Source organism: Manis pentadactyla, chromosome 11, assembly GCF_030020395.1.
Source record: "Manis pentadactyla isolate mManPen7 chromosome 11, mManPen7.hap1, whole genome shotgun sequence".
NCBI lineage: Eukaryota > Metazoa > Chordata > Mammalia > Pholidota > Manidae > Manis > Manis pentadactyla.
In genome coordinates, this window is record NC_080029.1 from 66,748,122 (window position 1) to 66,767,249 (window position 19,128).

The following is a 19,128-nucleotide window of genomic DNA, read 5'->3' on the forward strand; positions in this document are numbered from 1 at the left end:
AGAGAAATCAGGAAAACAACTCCATTCACAATTGCATCAAAGAAAATAAAATACCTAGGAATAGACCTAACCAAAGAAATGAAAGACTTATACTCTGAAAACTACAAGTCACTCTTAAGAGAAATTAAAGGGGACACTAACAGATGGAAACTCATCCCATGCTCGTGGCTAGGAAGAATTAATATTATCAAAATGGCCATCCTGCCCAAAGAAATATACAGATTTGATGCAATCCCTATGAAACTACCAGCAACATTCTTCAATGAACTGGAACAAATAATTCAAAAATTCCTATGGAAACACCAAAGACCCCGAATAGCCAAAGCAATCCTGAGAAAGAAGAATAAAGTAGGGGGGATCTCACTCCCCAACTTCAAGCTCTACTATAAAGCCATAGTAATCAAGACAATTTGGTACTGGCACAAGAACAGAGCCACAGACCAATGGAACAGACAAGACAATCCAGACATTAACCCAGACATATATGGTCAATTAATATTTGATAAAGGAGTCATGGACATACAATGGCGAAATGACAGTCTCTTCAACAGATGGTGCTGGCAAAACTGGACAGCTACATGTAGGAGAATGAAACTGGACCATTGTCTAACCCCATATACAAAAGTAAACTCAAAATGGATCAAAGACCTGAATGTAAGTCATGAAACCATAGAACTCTTGGAAGAAAACATAGGCAAAAACCTCTTAGACAAAAACATGAGTGACTTCTTCTTGAACATATCTCCCCGGGCAAGGAAAACAACAGCAAAAATGAACAAGTGGGACTATATTAAGCTGAAAAGCTTCTGTACAGCAAAAGACACCATCAATAGAACAAAAAGGAACCCTACAGTATGGGAGAATATATTTGAAAATGACAGATCCGATAAAGGCTTGACGTCCAGAATATATAAAGAGCTCACACGCCTCAACAAACAAAAAACAAATAACCCAATTAAAAAATGGGCAGAGGAACTGAACAGACAGTTCTCCAAAAAAGAAATACAGATGGCCAACAGACACATGAAAAGATGCTCCACATCGCTAATTATCAGAGAAATGCAAATTAAAACTACAATGAGGTATCACCTCAAACCAGTAAGGATGGCTGCCATCCAAAAGACAAACAACAACAAATGTTGGTGAGGCTGTGGAGAAAGGGGAACCCTCCTACACTGCTGGTGGGAATGTAAATTAGTTCAACCATTGTGGAAAGCAGTATGGAGGTACATCAAAATGCTCAAAACAGACTATCCATTTGACCCAGGAATTGCACTCCTAGGAATTTACCCCAAGAATGCAGCAATCAAGTATGAGAAAGACTAATGCACCCCTATGTTTATCGCAGCACTATTTAAAATAGCCAGGAATTGGAAGCAACCTAAATGTCCATCGATAGATGAATGGATAAAGAAGACGTGGTACATATACACAATGGAATACTACTCAGCCATAAGAAAAGGGCAAATCCTAACATTTGCAGCAACATGGATAGAGCTGGAGGGTATTATGCTCAGTGAAACAAGCCAAGCGGAGAAAGAGAAATACCAAATGATTTCACTCATCTGTGGAATATAAGAACAAAGGAAAAACTGAAGGAACAAAACAGAAGCAGAATCACAGAACTCAAGAATGGACTAACAGGTACCAAAGGGAAAGGGACTGGGGAGGATGGGTGGGTAGGGAGGGATAAGGGTGGGGGAGAAGAAGGGGATATTAAGATTAGCATGCATGGGGGTGTGGGAGAAAGGGGAGGGCTGTACAACACAGAGAAGGCAAGTAGTGATTCTACAACATTTTGCTATGCTGATGGACAGTGACTGTAAAGGGGTTTATAGGCGGGACCTGGTATAGGGGAGAGCCTAGTAAACATAATATTTGTAATGTAAGTGTAGATTAATGATACCAAAAAAAAGAAAAAAAGGCAGTTCCTGTGTGGTGACCTCCAATGAGTTCTACACAAGGGTATAAAGGGCATATAAAAGTGTAGGCAAAGGTTCTGTTTGTGTTTATACAGAGGATCAAAACCTAATTGGGCTACCCCAAAAATGAACTAAGATACAATATGAAAAAGCACTTCCAACATCAGCACTCTCTGGAAGACTCATGCCAGAAGATGATCATCAAAAAACCCCAACAAAGATCCACGCACTGCTACAGCTGTAGATGCACTCGTCCCACCAGTTCCTGGACTTGCCATGGGAATGAAGAAGGAGATATCTAAGCTGGCCTGTGCATACAGTAAAACAACAAATTGTTTTACTCTGTTGGAACTCAACCAAGAATTAGGAAAAGTGCAAATTGTAGCGCTCCAAAATCTTACAACTACAGACTATTTACTGTTAAAACATTATATGGGATGTGAAGAGTCCCCAAGAATGGGTTGTTTTAATTTGTCTGATTTCTCTCAGACTGTTCAAGTTCAGTTGGACAATATCCACCATATCATAGATAAGTTTTCACAAATGCCTAAGGTGCCTAACTGGTTTTCTTGGTTTCACTGGAGATGGCTGGTAATTACAGGTATGCTTTGGTTATGTAACTATACTCCTATTATGTTAATGTGTGTGCGCAATTTAATTAGTAGTTTAAAACCTATACATGCTGAAGTTACTCTACAAGAAGATATGTCAAAGAAATAATCAATCTTCCCATGTTTTCTTCCGCCTGCTACTTCTATAGCTTTTCTTCTTCCTTCTTAATTACAACCCTTAAATAGCCTCATATCAAATTTACCGAGTATCATAATTCTTCCAAGTGGTAAAGATACCTCAAGACAAACACTGGGCATAGAAGCCACAGGGCATAAATATGCAAAGAAGTAAAAAGCTACAAACAATAAGGCTTCTCTCTCACTTACCAACTTTACATTTCCCTGTATGGCCCCGGAAGATGACTGGTTAGCCAGAGACGGGTAAGATTCTACAAGGGAGGAACAACCTAAGGCAGGCACAGTCGCAGGGGGGCCATCAGGTGAGAAATTTGGGATCAACAGAGGTGAGGCTTAGAACCTCACCCCCCCTGTTCTGAGAGAAATCTTCTGCATCCGTGGATGTTTTATTGCCCTTGTCTAGCTTGGATTAACACATAGTCTACAGGCACACACCTGATCATCTACATTTGCTCTCTTACAACACTAAACTATGTTTTCTACCTTTATCTTGTATCTACCTACCACTTCAGCATTTTATTAAAAATAATAATAATAAAGAGAGGAATATGGTATCCACATATAAATCAAGTATAAAAATCAAATGAGTATTCATATTTAACTGAATGTTTATAGTTTATAATGCATGAGCAAAACCAAAAGTTTCTGTGATGACTGCCCTTGTACTGTTCACCATGTAACTTATTCACTATGTAAGAATTTGTTCTCCATGTAAGAACTTGTTCGTTATGCTTCAGAAAATTGGAGACTGACGAAAACTAGGCTTGGGGTGGATTAATGATTGTGCATTGAGCATTGACTCCCCTATACAGAATTTTATTGTTGTTAACAACCATTTGATCAATAAATATGAGAGATCCCCTCACAACAAGAACAACAAAGAAAAAAGTACACACTTCCAATTGCAAAATAAATAAGCAACCGGGATGTAATGTATAGCATAAGGAATATAGTCAAAATATTGTAACAACTTGGTATGGTGATAGCTGGTACCTAGAATTATCATGTATATAAATGTTGAATCACTGTGTTGTACACCTGAAACTAATGTAATACTGTGTGTCAACTACCCTTCAATAAAAAATAAAAAATAAAAAAAATAAAAAAAACAAAGAAATTAATGAGAGACAAAGAATGATATTACATAACAATAAAGCAGTCAGTCCAACAAGAGGATATAACCGTTATAAATATCTATGCACACAACATAGGAACACCTAAGTATGTAAAATAAATACTAACAGATAAAGAGAGGAATAGATCATAACACATTCATTTTAGGAGACTTTAACACACCACTCACATTAATAGACAGATCAACCAGACAGAAGATAAATAAATAGTGGCAGAGGCACTGAATAATACATTAGATCACATGGACTTAACAGATATCTACAGAACATTTCACCTAAAAGCAGTAGGATACACATTTTTCTCAAGTGTACATGGAACATTCTCCAGAATAGATCACAAACTAGGCCACAAAAAGACCCTCAATATATTCAAAAAGACTGAAACTGTATCAAGCAGCTTCTCATACCACAATGGTATGAAACTAGAAATAAATTACACAAATAAAACAAAAAAGCCTACAAACATATGGAGGCTAAACAACGTTCTTCTAAATAATCAATGGATCAATGAACAAATAAAAACAGAGATCAAGCAATACATGGAGACAAATGAGAAAACAAAAATTCAACAGTCCAAAATTATAGGATGCCGCAAAGTGGTACTAAGAGGGAAGTACATATCAATACAGGCTTACCTCAAAAAACAAGAACATTCACAAATAATCTAAACATAATTAAATTAGAAAAATAAGAACAAATAAACCCAATGTTAGCAGAAGGAGGGACATAATAAACATTAGAGTAGAAATAAAGAAGAATAAAACAACAGAAAAAATTAATGAAACCAGGAGCTGGTTATTTGAGAAAATAAACAAAATAGATAAGTCTCTAGCCAGACTTATCAAGAAAAGAAGAGAATATACACACATATACACACATAAAAAAAATCAGAAACAAAAAAGCAATAATCTCAATGGTTATCATTGAAATACCAAGAATTATTAGAGAATACTATGAAAAATCGTATGCCACTAAATTGGACAACATAGAAGAAATGGACAACTTTCTAGAAAAACACAAACTTCTAGGACTGACCCAGGAAGAAACAGAAAATCTGAACAGACCAATTACCAGCAATGAAATTGAATTGGTAATAAAAAAAAACCCCACAAAATGCAACATACCAGATCGAGATGGCTTCACAGCTGAATTCTACCAAACATTTGAAGAACTAATACCCATCCTTCCAAAGTATTCCAAAAGTAGAAGAGCAGGGAGTACTTCCAAACTCATTCTATGAGGCCAGCATCACTCTAATACCAAAATCAGCAAAGACACCACAGAAAAAGAAAATTACAGACCAATATCCCTAATGGACATAGATGCAAAAATCCTCAACAAAATATTAGCAAACCAAATTCAAAAATACATCAAAAAGACCATCCATCATGTCCAAGTGGGATTTATTCCAGGGATGCAAGGATGGTAAAATATTCATAAATCAATCAATATCATACACCACATCAACAAAAAGGATAAAAAACACATGATCATCTCAATAGATGCTGAAAAAGCATTTGACAAAATTCAATATCCATTTATTATAAAAACTCTCAACAAAATGGGTATAGAGGGTATGTATAATAAAGGCCACATACGGCAAACCCACAGCCAACATCATACTTAATAGTGGAAAGCTGAAAGCTTTTCCTCTAAGATTGGGAACATGACAAGGATGCCCACTCTCAACACTTTTTTTTTTTTATTCAACATAGTACTGGAGGTCCTAGCCTTGGCAATCAGACAACACAAAGAGATAAAAGGCATCCAAATTGGTAACGGAGATGTTAAACTGTCATTATTTGCAGATGGCATGATATTATACATAGAAAACCCTAAAGACTCCACCAAAAAACTATTAGAACTAATAACTGAATTCAGCAAAGTTGTCAGATACAAAACTAATACACAGAAATCTATTGCATTCCTATATACTAATAACAAATTAGCAGAAAGAGAAGTCAGGAAAACAATCCTATTTATGACTGCATCAGAAAGAATAAAATACCTAGGGATAAACCTAACCAAGGAGATGAAAGACTTATAATCTGAAAACTACAAGACACTCATGATAGAAATTAAAGACACCAATAAATGGAAATCTATCCCATGCTCACAGATAGGGAGAATTAATATTGTCAAAATGGCCATTCAGCCCAAAGCAATTTACAGATTCAATGCAATCCTATCAAAATGCCAACAGCATTATTTAATGAACTAGAATAAATATTCATACGGAATCTAAAATTTATATGGAACCACAGAAGACCCTGAATAGCCAAAGCAATCCTGAGAAAGAAGAACAAGCTGGGGGTATTATGCTCCCTGACTTCAAGCTCTACTAAAAAACTACATTAATCAAAATAGTATGGTACTGGCATAAGAACAGACCCAAAGATCAATGGAACAGAGTAGAGAACCCAGATATAAACCCACATATATATATAGTCAATTAATATACAATAAAGGTGCTATGAATATACAATGGGGAAAAAACAGCCTCTTCAACAACTGGTGCTGAGAAAACTGGACAGCTACATACAAGAGAATGAGACTGGACTATTGCCTAACTCCATACACAAATAAATCAAAGACCTGAATGTAAGTCATGAAGCCATAAAACTCTTAGAAGAAAACATAGGCAAAAGTCTCTTGAATATAAGCATGAGCAATTTTTTCCTGGACACAACCCCTTGGGCAAGAGAATAAAAATGAACAAGAGGGACTACATCAAACTAAAAAGCTTCTGTACAGCAAAGGACACCATCAACAGAACAAGAAGGCATCCTACAGTATGGGAGAATATATTTGTAAATGATTTATCTGATAAGGGGTTAACATCTGAAATATATGAAGAACTCATATGTTTCAACACCCAAAAAATAAATAAAACAATTAAAAAATGGGTGGAGGACCTGAACAGACACTTCTCCAAAGAAGAAATATAAATGGCCAACAGGCACATGGAAAGATACATCGCTAATCATCAGGGAAATACAAATTAAAACCACAATGAGAGATCACCTCACACCAGTTAGAATGACCACTATCCAAAAGACAAGAAATAACAAACGCTGGCAAGGATTAAGAGAAATGGGAACCCTCTTACACTGTTGGTGGGAATGTAAATTGGTATAATCACTTTGGAAGGCAGTATGGAAGTTCCTCAAAAAACTAAAACTAGAAATAGCATACAATCCTATAATTCCACTTCTAGGAATTTATCTGAAGAAAACAAAAGAAGACTACAGACAACAAAGTGGGAGACGGCCATGGATGTGCACCATTCAAATCTCCCCACTGCCCAGCATGTAGTCAGCTGCCAATCTCCAGCAGACGAGATGCCAGACTTTGAAGCAACATTCAGGCCAAGGGCACAGACTCCCTGGATCACTCGCAGCCTCACACTGTGCACAGCAGGTACACTTTGGTGGGGTCATTCCTGCCAGGGCAGCTTGCCTATAACAACAATCTTTGCTCTGGTTTCTTATCTGCCTGCTGAGATTTTTCTCAGAGATGTGCTGAGTCTCAGGCTCTTCCTATCCTGTCCTCTTTTCTTCCCACTCTCCTTTCACAGGTTTCAGGTTGAAAGACTTTTCTACTTCTACTCTAGCTCCGCTTTATCTTTCACAGGTGTCTCCAACTATAAATCCCTTGCACTAATTCTACCTTGGTATTGACATCCAGAAAACATGAACTGACACAATAAAGTAGCAGGAGTAGGCTGAGAGCAGGCAGTAGAATAGGATCTTTGGACTAGATCATCCACCTCTCACCTGGCAAAGAAAAGCACTTCCCAAACAGTTTGTGGGGCATGGATAGTCCCTGGAACAAGGTGGTGAGCCAACTGCTGAAGATTTTACTGGTAGTGATGTGGGAACACATCCCAGTGGTGGGGGATGCCCTGGCCAGGAAGATTGAGGCATCAGAAAGGTTAGCAGGGAACAATGCAGGGTCGGTTGGTTATTACTAAGTTGTATTGCCCTACAGAGGGATAATAAACAACTTGAGAGCACTTACTAACAGGTAAAGACTAAGTATAGAAAATAAGAAAACCTGTCTGAGAGTTTGCAAAGAGGCTCTTCTCTCCCATAGTAGAAGAGCAGACACAACAAAGGAGCAAACCTAGGGCTGAATAGCTGCAAAGCTCCAGAAACATTTAAGCACTTACCCAAGTCAGGTCTATTATATAAAAGTCCTAATTGGACAAACCGGGGACCCATCTGGGGGCATCTGGATTAGAGCACTTGAGGATTATGTCTCTACAGACTCCCCTGAACCATAAGAGCCTACAGAGGTGGCCCCCCACTCCTCATTAGGAGCTAGCATATCCCCCATGGAGGAAGGCCTCTCTGCCACAGGCACACATGCCACCTTTAGAAGCAGCCCCACCTTGTCCCTGGCTGCAAAACTGGTAACTAGGGATAAATTCCAGCATAATCTGTGGTGACATGCTAGGGCTGATAAGAAAGGGAAGAGATTACACCCCAAAGGAGTGCAAGAAGCAGTCAGCATGACCCAACAGTCCAGTGGAGGACTTCTGAGGCTGGATTTTAAGGTACTTGATGAAGAGAGGAGGACTATAAGACTGTATAAGCAAAAATAAATTGACCTGGGGGCACTTTTTGGGGACATGGGATTTAATACCCTGGTAAAGACCCTAGGGAAGGAGCAAACTTTCTGTTAGGATGGCTCCTAGAAACCTGGAGTAAACTATAGCCTATGCTAAGAAAAGTGGAAATGCTTGAGTTGCCACAGCAAGCAGTAGAAGGGGTAAAAAGGCTAAGGGAAGCAGGGCATACTGAAGGGAAACAGCACCACTCCTGAAGGTGGCATATGCTACCAGTGGCAGAGGGCTCTCTGTGGCATCTCCCTGCATGAGGGGTGTGCCGGCTCCTATAAGGAGTGGTGGGCTATGTCTGCATCACATTTATAATTATGTGATACTAAATCACCAACCAGAGTATTATATTTCATAGGAGAGCCAAAGGCCACTTCATTTATCAAGGACATCAGGAATTTGCGAGTGAGAGGGAAACCAGCATCACCAAGAACTTCAACAGTGGCTCTCCTCTGCAGGCCAGAGCCTATGGTGGGAGAGGCAGTCACAAAAGTTGACTTTTGATAACAATAGGGCTGACAGGACCCCAAAGTAAGAGAGGTCAGGCGGCAGCACGAAGTCAGGAAAACAAAATGACTGCAATGACCTGCAAAGCTAGATGGGTAACTGGCTGGACAGGGGCCTGAAAGGAGAAAATACCAGAAGATCAGAGATAAAAAGTCCCTGTAAATGGACATACAGTCCCAAGCACAAAGTGTGAAGTGCAAAAATTTCTGTATCACACATTAATGCCTATCAGAAAGCATCTACCACCGAAAAGGCACTGAACAGCAAGCAAAAGGACTTGACCAGTTGATATGAGTTAGCCTCTGTCATTGACCACCCTGAACTAACAAGATGAGCACATACCCGCAGTGGCAAAATAAAAGCTATACCAGGGCCCAACAATGTGATTCCCTTTACAAAGCAAACCTAGCTACTGCCATCTCTGAATTTCCAGTCTCAGAGATCAATGCTAAGCATCCTATATATAATGATTCCTTGAGGAGACTAACTAATTGTTGGCCAGTTGACACTACACCCTTTAGGACCAATGATTCATTTTCATAGGAATAGATACCTATTCTGAGTGCCAGGTTTGCCTTTACTATCTGTAGAACCTCAAGCATCAGCACTACCCAGGGATCGTCACAGTGCACCTCTTCCACAGACATGGACTCCCACAATATATTGCATGTGACCAGGAAACCCACTTCACAATAAAGGACATGTAGAGTGGGTCCATGAGCATGGAATACATCGATCATATCACATACTGCACCATCAAGAAGCCATGGCCTAATAGAGCATTGAAATGTCCTGTAGGAGGTATAGCTGAAATATCAGCTTGGAAGCAATTCTTTGCAAGGATAGGGTGCCAGCCCCCAAAATGCAGTATATTGAATTTATATATGGCACTGTGTCTCATTAGAAAGAGTCCTAAGTCTGGAACCAAGAGGTAAAAGCAGGAATGGCCCCACTTACCATCATTCCCAATGACCCATTGGTGATCTTTGGGTTTCCCATCCTTACTACTGTAGGGTTAGAGGTCCCGTTTCCAAAAGGAGGTACAATTTGCCAAGGGACACAGCTTTCTTTGATATAATATGTAACCTGAGGAATGTGGAGTCCCTCATTTTCTTCAGTTTGGGATTTAAGATACAGGCAATACACCACCAACTACGCTTCTATGGCTCATGATTGAACAATGTGTGCATTGCAGAAATTGCATGTTTGGGATCCCCTGTAAATCCAGTTCCACCACTATTCTATAAGATGTTTGGGGTATTAAAGGATAATCTGATTTATATGCATGCTGCTTACAACACTGCCAAATTTAAACTGCCTTCTTCCAGAGCTGTTTCCTGTAAAAGTCCAGGTTTAGTGACAGATCAAAAGAACCACCTGCTGGTGAGGACAGGGCTGAGTTAGTTGATGAGTCACAGTTTGTCTATTGAACTCTTTCCCATTTGCCAGATGTAAATAACACTACCTCCTTCTCTGAAAGCAGAAGAGGAAACACATATATAATGAACGTCTGGAAACAGATATTTAAAATAATGAGCTTTTGCTGTAGTGAATGGAATGCTACAAATCATGTTGTTTAATATGCAGAGGCTAAAATGAAAGGTCAGTTTTTCTGTAGCGAATCACAAAGTGAGAAGATGCTATTTGACTGTTAGGAGAAAGAAGTCAGCATTCTGACCACACCCTTTCTCCTCCAAAATTTCCTAAAGCACTTGTGATATTTTGTTGTGGTTGGATAGCTGAGATATTTGAATTACTGAGGCGTAGGAGAAATTGAAAAGTAAAATTTCACTATTTCACAGAACCAAGAAGAAAACAAAATAAAGAGCTTAGCTATCTCTTCTCCTTCTAAAACAAATAGTGCACAGTCAGGCATTTAAGGCACCTTTCCTTAAACTGAATTTTGCACAAACAGGGTCCAGAGTACATGTGTTTCACAAAATTATTCCTTCTAGAAAATTCATAATCAACAAAGTAACAAAGACGGCTATTAGAATTCAAGACCAGTGACAGCCCAAAAAGCACCCCCCTTTTTAGAACAAACTTTATATCCAAATCGAATTTCACTTTGTATAGGCCTGGGGTCTGAAAGAGAAGGGTTAGGGTTCTAAAGATAAGGGGTTAAAATCTGGGGAGTCTGGACAGAATCCTCAGAGTTGCCATTTACTTGGCTTCAGCTACATTCAGTTTTTGAGTCAAAGCCACAACTACGGTATGAAGAAGAAAGTTGTTGGTTTCAAGGTCCTTTAGTGGAGTTTGTACTTCCTGGGGTACCAAGGAAGGAAAGTTCAGCCAAACCAGCCTCTTTTCTAAGAGACAGCCAAGAAGTCTTAGTTTTGATCTTTTGTAAGGAAGAGTTGGGACTCTGCCCAAGTCAACAGAAAAGGGAAGAGGCCAGGATGGGATAAAGCCTGTGAGATGACGCCTGCCTACACGCTATGTAGGCATGTCCAGTCTGAGGCCTGCTACTTGTCTGCTTAGGCCTTGGGAAATTACTGAGCCTTGACAGAGAGTGCATATTCATTTACTGGGTTTCTGTCATGCTGTTTTAAAACATCTTAATGAGAGTCTTACCACCAAACTACAGAACACTGAACTACAGAACAAAGCTCAGTGAACTCTCCAGAGCCCTTTCCTAGAAAGTCTACCTTGCTTTTTTGGATGCTGGACATGAAAGCAGGTAACCAGGTTAGGAGACAGTAATAGACAGCTGGGTTCAATTTTCCATCAAACTAAAAAGCTTCTGCACAGTAAAGGAAACCACCAAAAAAAACGAAAAGGCAACCTACTATATGGGGGAATATATTTGCAAATCATCTATTCAACAATGGGCTAATATCCAAAATATATTAAAAACTACATCTCAACACCAAAAAAATAATCCAATTAAAATATGGGCAGAGGATCCAAACAGACCTTTTTCCAAAGAAGACATACGGATGGCCAACAGGCACATGAAAAGATGCTCAACATCGCTACTATCAGGCAAATGCAAATCAAAACCACAATGAGATACCACCTCACACAAGTTAGGATGACTAATATCAACAAGACAAGAAATAACAAGTGTTGGGAAGGATGTGGTAAAATGGAAATCCTTGTATACTGCTGGTAGGATTGTAAATTGGTGCAGCCACTATGAAAAAATGTATGGAGGTTTCTCAAAAAATTAAAAATGGAAATATTCTACTTTCAATTCTACTTTTGGGAATTTACCCAAAGAAAACAAAATCATTAATTTGAAAAGATATATCCACTCTTATGTTTATCCCTGCATTATTTACAACAGCCAAGATATAGAAGCAACCTAAGTGTCCATCAACAGATAAATAGATAATAAGATATGGGACATACATAATGTGGCATATTACTCATCCATAAAAAAGAATGAAATCTTGCCATTTGCAACAAAATGGATGGACCTCAAAGGTATTATGCTAAGTGAAATAAGTCAGGCAGAGAAAGACAAATATTGTATGGTTTCCCTTATATGTGAAATCTAAAAACCAAAATGAATAAACAACAACAACAAAAAAAAGAAACAGACTCACAGACACAGAGAACAGACTGGTGGCTGCCATAGGGAAGGGGGATGAAGAAACAGGGAAAGGGGGAAAAATTACCAAGAATCTCTGATATACTGATCTAGGTGATGGTTACATGAGTATATATATATATATATATATATATACATGCCAAAATGCATCAAGCTGTACACTAAAATTTGTGCAATTTATTGTATGTACATCAATTTTTAAAAAATTGGTCTGTGGAAGCTGCTTTATCTGTAACGTATTACTGGAAAAGCAGTATGACGTAATGGTTTCAAACATGGGTCATGAAGTCAGAGTTGGATTAGTTCCCAGTTCTGCCACTTACTGCTATATAAATTCTGGCAAGATTTTTAATTTCTATAAGCCTCTATTTCCACATTTGGAAAAAAAAAGGAATATACCTACCTCACAAGAAATAATGAGATAATACAAGTGCTTGGCATATAGTAAGTGATTGACATCTGTGTTATCCTTATTATCAACAGAACAATGAATTGAGGAAAAGGGAGACAGGAAAGTAATTTCTCATCTGTGACTCTGTTTCCCCAGGTGTACAACAGATGCATGATTACTATACCCATTTGCTTTAAGAGATATTTGAAAGACAAGTGAGATGACAGATGTCAACTTCATTGTGAAAGAAATACAAAATGGTGCCATTAAAAGAAAGGAATGGCCTGAGGAAACCAGGACATTGCCTTGACATCTGACTACTCCCTCTTAAAATTCTACTTTTCTGCTTTCTAATTCTCCTAAGATACAGGAGAATTCACGTTTTCAATTACTGTTGACTTACTGAGATTTTAAGATGCCGGTAATGTTGAAATCTCCTAAGTTCTTTCAGACAAGAAAATTTTAAAAAACAAAAACAGGTGATGAAAACTGAAGCTACCATATGTGCAGACTTTGTCTAGTTAACAAACAAGTCATAGTAAATTTCAACTCAGTCACTCTCAATAAAGAAAATTTAAAATAATCTTAATCTATCAGAAATAAGACCTATTTCCCCCAGGAAAAATCTCATTCTCTTACCAAAATTCTGATTCAAAACCTAACAATCCTTCAGTGTTTTCTTTTGCTTTAAAAAAATTTCTACAGTTTATTGTCTTTCCTTGAAAATAATACATACAAAGTCCTAAATATTTACCAGATGATACAGCTCTGGCAAGGTTTTCAGCCAAGTTTCAAAAGTTTTATGAAATCACTTCTTGGACATATTTCTAATAATCTGGCCCATGAAGATTTAATTGGGGAGGGTTTTCCCCCTTTCTTACATGGCCTTTAGGTTGTAAGCCTGTGTGTGTGTGCATATGATACTCACACCCTGCAACCCTCAATGCTGTTGCTTGTTCAGAAGCAGTTGTTATCAATAATATATGCAAAAAAGTTTATTCTCTGGGCACATCTATTTCCAATGAAGACACCATGTGTTCTGGCTTCAGCACAAACTTATTTTCCCAGCCTCCACCTCAGATCTCAACCATCTACTCTCTAAACAAATATCTTCTTAAAAATGAATTTCGATTCAGTTTTTCTACACTAGCAGTTTTCAACTCAGGTTCCACAGAGCCAAGTACCAAACCAGCCTCATTAGAGTAGCTCCACTTCTTTTTTCTTTAATCTTTATAATTTTATTTGAACCAAGGCTTTAAAACATTTGGGGGGAAAATCATACTTTTCTATAATTATAACCCTTTAAAAAGGAAGAAAGTCAGTTTTATTACTTTAGTTACTGAATCTTTTCACTAATCATTGATATTAAAATTTCATATTCCCATTTTAAATTCTTTCAAAAGTATTGTATGTGTCTGAGAAATTTTAAAAAGAAACAGGGAAGCTGGACCTCCACATCCTGTCCCAGTTGCCTTCACTGCCAAAATTCTGAGTCTTTCCCATGGGAGTTCCACACACACATCCAGCAAGGAAGGTCACATTCCATCCAGAGCTCTAGAAGAAGAAAATGATCCAGAGGGGTGCAAAACCAGGCCAAGCATTTACAACAGACCAAAACTCATCTATAAAGCAATGACCCACTTAGCATTATCCTCATTCTAGCACACTATTATTTTTGTGTTTCTATGTGGGTCACAGCACAGAAAAGTCCACAGAGAATTTGCCAGGGAAAATATGGAAGTTACAGTTAAAGATTGCTGACCCCACTTTTCCACTGAGGTTGTCTCATGAAGGGAAAAGTGAGACCACAGGGAATAGCAAACCACATTTACCCAGACTTTGGGATTTCACAGATAAGAAAATGCTTTTGAAGAAATTGTAATAACTTATTACAGTTAAAAAGTTGCTAACTTTTTCTTCTGCTAAGCAAATACATATTTAAACTGATAATGCTCATCTATTACCATCATTTTGTAAAAGGACATTTTAACATCAAAAAGTAGGTAAATTATAATCCCAGAAAAAAAAGGCATTTCTTTCCTGAATAGGTCAATTGTCTCTTTTATACTGACATCACAACAAAGGCAGCCACCCTGCCTCCTACTTTGGATTTAATGTTTGCTTGGTTTCCACTTTAAACCAATGAAAAGTAGCTCAAGGCAATTCAAGCAATGTACTGGGTACGGAGGGGAAAGAGACCAGAGAACGTTGTGATGTCACCTCCCAAAACAGCCTGGGGCTGAGGCAGTTAGCTCTCAGCGGATTGGTAGGGAAATCTCTTAATTCACTCTGGCTGTGAATTAAGGAAAACCAAGAGCATTATGCATTTTATGAGTTTTGCTGTACTCTGCCCAGCCCTGAGAAAGGGACGCAGGGCCCAGGAGTGCACAGCCTCCTCCACTTTGCCAGTCAGCCTTCCAAGCTCGGTGATCCTTTTCCAGCAGATGGCAGAACACACACAGAAAACTACAAAGCCACCCAAGATTTCAGCCTCTGGTCTTTGGTGTTATTTCTCTAAAAATCAGCCATGTGTAATAAATTTTGCAAATAAAAAGCCACACACACATTCCATCCCTGAATACTGTTTACACAGGACTTTGATCTTCACAGAGAGGCTGAAACTCTTTGCAAAGGGAAGGATGACAACGTAAAGAAAGCCTAAACTACAAAGACCAGGACCAATGCCTTCTAGGTGTTAGAGAGCCTAGCAAATAACTTTGGCATTTTTTAAAATTTCTTAACCAAATCAAATATTTCATTTATCTTCATCACATGTGCTTATAAAAGTATAGTTGAATTGTCTTTTCTGAAGAAGCCCATGGATTTTACACTACATCTCTCCAGGGAAAGAAGTCATATAGTGTCCAAAAGTTATATAGTAGGTCAGAAGAACAGCCAAGAAAACCAATAGGGTATCTCTCTACTGGAGTGTGTTTTCACAAAAGCAAAATCAGGTTTCAAGCTGAAAAGGTATTTCCTAAAATATACTCTAATTGAATATTTCAGGGACAATAGGAAGTAAGTAGGTCATTTGCTCTCTAGGATTCAAAGAGTATCAGCCTGCGGTATTCCATTTCTATCGTGAACAGAAAAGTTAAAGGAAAAACACTCCATACAACAAGGAAATCCACACCACAGAGCTCTTTACAACAGCCTGGGGATCCAATCTATGACCATGAGTTTTGTAGATAATTTTCAAAACTAATTTGACCTACAAAAGTATAAGTAATTGGGCATCCCAAAAATTCTTTAACAACCCTACCCACCTGCCGTCCTCCCTTCTAGGCAATTTCTAGTCAGAAATTGGACCCAGGAATAAAAGTCCTAGAAACATTCTTTAAAGAGCCTAAATTTGATTGTCTAATCATGCTTCTTCTCTATGCTCCCCCCTTTTTTGTCAGGGCCCGATCTGGTCCTGCCCCCATCCCCAAACAATTATCCAGTGTTCCCAGGGGTGCCCCACGCTCTGTGCTTCCCTTGATGCTATCTGCCATGCAAAATAGAATATTAAGAGCTAGAAAGGACCTGACAGAAGAATTAATACAGCTGCTTCTACAGATGAGCAAACCTTGGCCCTGAAAAATAGACTCCCCAAGGCCACATCTTGCCAGGGTCAGAAGTACAATTCTACCCTCAGCATCCCCAGCCCTCTAGGTCTTGTCAGCTTGCTTATTTTCATCAGACAGTAAGTGTGGGGGCAAACTATCTGGCTTCATCATTACTCCTCTCAGAAAACAGGTCTTTAATGAATACGGGGTTTTGGTTTAGAAGTTTCAGTAAAGACTGGCTGGGGCAGACACAATTTTGAGGAGTGGGTACTTTCCATAGCCTCAAATCACATTCTGCCTATAAATAAACCACATTTTAAAAATGTAAACATGGAGGACTAAGCTGTGGTGACCTGCCCCTTGACAACAATGAGGAATGTAAGCTCCATGAGGGCAGGAACTGTGTTTTACTTGCCTCTGTATCCCTGGTACCTAGAACAGAAGTTGGCCCTGAATAGCAGCTCAACAGTAAATATGTATTAGATGAACAAAATGAAGGAAGGAAGCATTCCTCTTCCCTTCTCTCTGTAGTCCAGCTCTATAGCCCTTTTGCTCCTTACTATACTTAAATCTGTTTCCTTTAATCAAAACTCTTTGGTCAGGTAATAATCAATCGTTTATATTTTGGTAGCCTTCACACTAATGCTTGGTGTGTTTGGAATTTCAGTTTACCTCTCAAAAAAGGCTTCGGCCCCTTTGCAGGTTGTCTCAGTTAGTAGTGGAAGGCCTTTGTGGCCAGGCTCTACCCATCATTCTCCCTGTGCACTTGGCCAAGCTTTGAATTATCTGGAAGGATGGTAAATTGTTCATAAGAACAGTTAACTTCCCTAGTATCTGGATTTCCTTCTGTGACTCCCCTTAGCTTTCATATCTTTCTGAAATAATTTGAGACCCTGCCTTCCTGCTCTTTCTCTTCCTTCCTCAGACATGCTGCTCTCGCATATTTAGGCCCAGGTATGCTGTTAAATAAATGCTAAGTTGCCTGTTTCTCACACCTCACTCCATGAAGCTGGAATACTTCACCTTATTTTAACGGGAAGCCCATCCTCCCGCTATCACACACTAGGAGGCGCTATTGCTATATCCAGAGCCAAGGATTTCAGGGGAAACACGGAGGGAAAAAAAGAAGGAAGGAACGGAGCTTTCAGGATCCTGGGAGACATTTCTAGCTGGGCCCCTCTGCACGAACCCTCTGCGCAGTTTCTCAGAATCAAAGACCCTTATACCTCATCATACTACACAATTCCAAGGTGAAGGTTACACATGGTGCGGTAACAAGGGGGGGCCGAAGATCACCAAACTAAAGGCTTTACTGTAAGACTCAGGTACATGGCTCACATAACAGTATTTATGATTACTGCTAAACTTGAATCATTCATCTTCACTCTCCAATGGACAAGAAAATTCTGTTTAGACAACCAACTGGCAAATGCTGTCAGGTAGAATTTGATGTATCCAAGGCAACCAGAACAGCCAGGAAACACTTGAATCTGTCCCTGCTTTGCACCATCATCCCTCCTAGTATGTGATGTCTAAGACTTTGGGAATGCAAGCTTCATACACAAACAAATGAGTATCAGCCTCTCTCAGCCCCCAGCTTGGCTACTGCACAAAGCATGCAGGCTGCCACGGAAGCCTGCCTGGCCTTGGTTAACTCTTTGCTTGAATGAATGGTAGACCTGCACTGCAGGAAAAGCACTTGTATACAGCAGAAGGCCTTTTCAAATTTCTAAACAAACATGACAAAGAAAGTATTTTGTTGGGTTTGTGGGCTTTTAAGAAAAGTTTTTAAAAAATGTGTATTTAAGAAAAGTTCTCTGAACAAGACTCTCACCTAACAGTATGAACATTAAACATCCCCACCCAAAGAAGAATGGATCTGCACCAAGGGAAATAACTGAGAAATGATCCCCGCACACCCTCCCCCTACCATAAACAAGGGTTTCACACCCTTTGTTGGTGTGATTTGGGTACTCCACACAAATGCTAATGAGCAACAACTCACTAATGCTAATGATTAGAACTCTGGCTCCAAAAGCAACCCAGCTGAGCTAAAGCTTGAAGAATCCCAAAGTGGTTTAAGGGGGACTCTGCCAGCCAGAGGTACCACTGTAGGGCAAATCTTACACAGAATGGCTCTTTTTTGCTCTGAACTCCATCTCTAAAAGAGATAGAGTCCCAACTACAGGTGCATCAAACTTTCAGATGAAATGCAAGGAATTTCCAGTCCTAGATTTTTTACAACTAGCTCGACATTTCCACATAAAGTTCTAAAGACAAGAATAAATATGCCATATTTAATAGTGTCAGGGAAACTTTTAAGAAAGTGGCTCTCAACCTAATTTCTGCCCTCACATACCCCAAAAATACACTCCCATTAGTTACCAAGGCTGACTGCTGCAATATTACTTAAGTGGAGCCCCGAGGAAGCAGATCAGAATGGGGGATGTGTCGCGGGGTGTAGTTTGAAAAAGGCTTACTCTGCAAAGTGACTCTGAATAGCCTCCCAGGGGCACCGGGCTCCACCCCACTGGAAATCACTAAGGTTAACATAGTCATGTACCAAAGAGAGCACATAGGAGGGTAACACCAACATATTCAATAAAGTCCTGATAAACAGTGGGTGGACATTTCCAGTCCTAATCCCTGAAGTGTTACTGAAAATGAAAAACACAAAAAATACAGCCTTATACCTATTGCT

The 19,128-nt window shown here is 39.1% G+C and overlaps 1 protein-coding gene across 2 annotated transcripts in view; it reads right to left on the minus strand.

Moving 5' to 3' along the window:
- Positions 1 to 19,128, minus strand: part of AKAP6 (A-kinase anchoring protein 6) — a 631,616-nt gene that overhangs the window by 566,284 nt on the left and 46,204 nt on the right. The gene's annotated exons all lie outside the window — the stretch shown is intronic.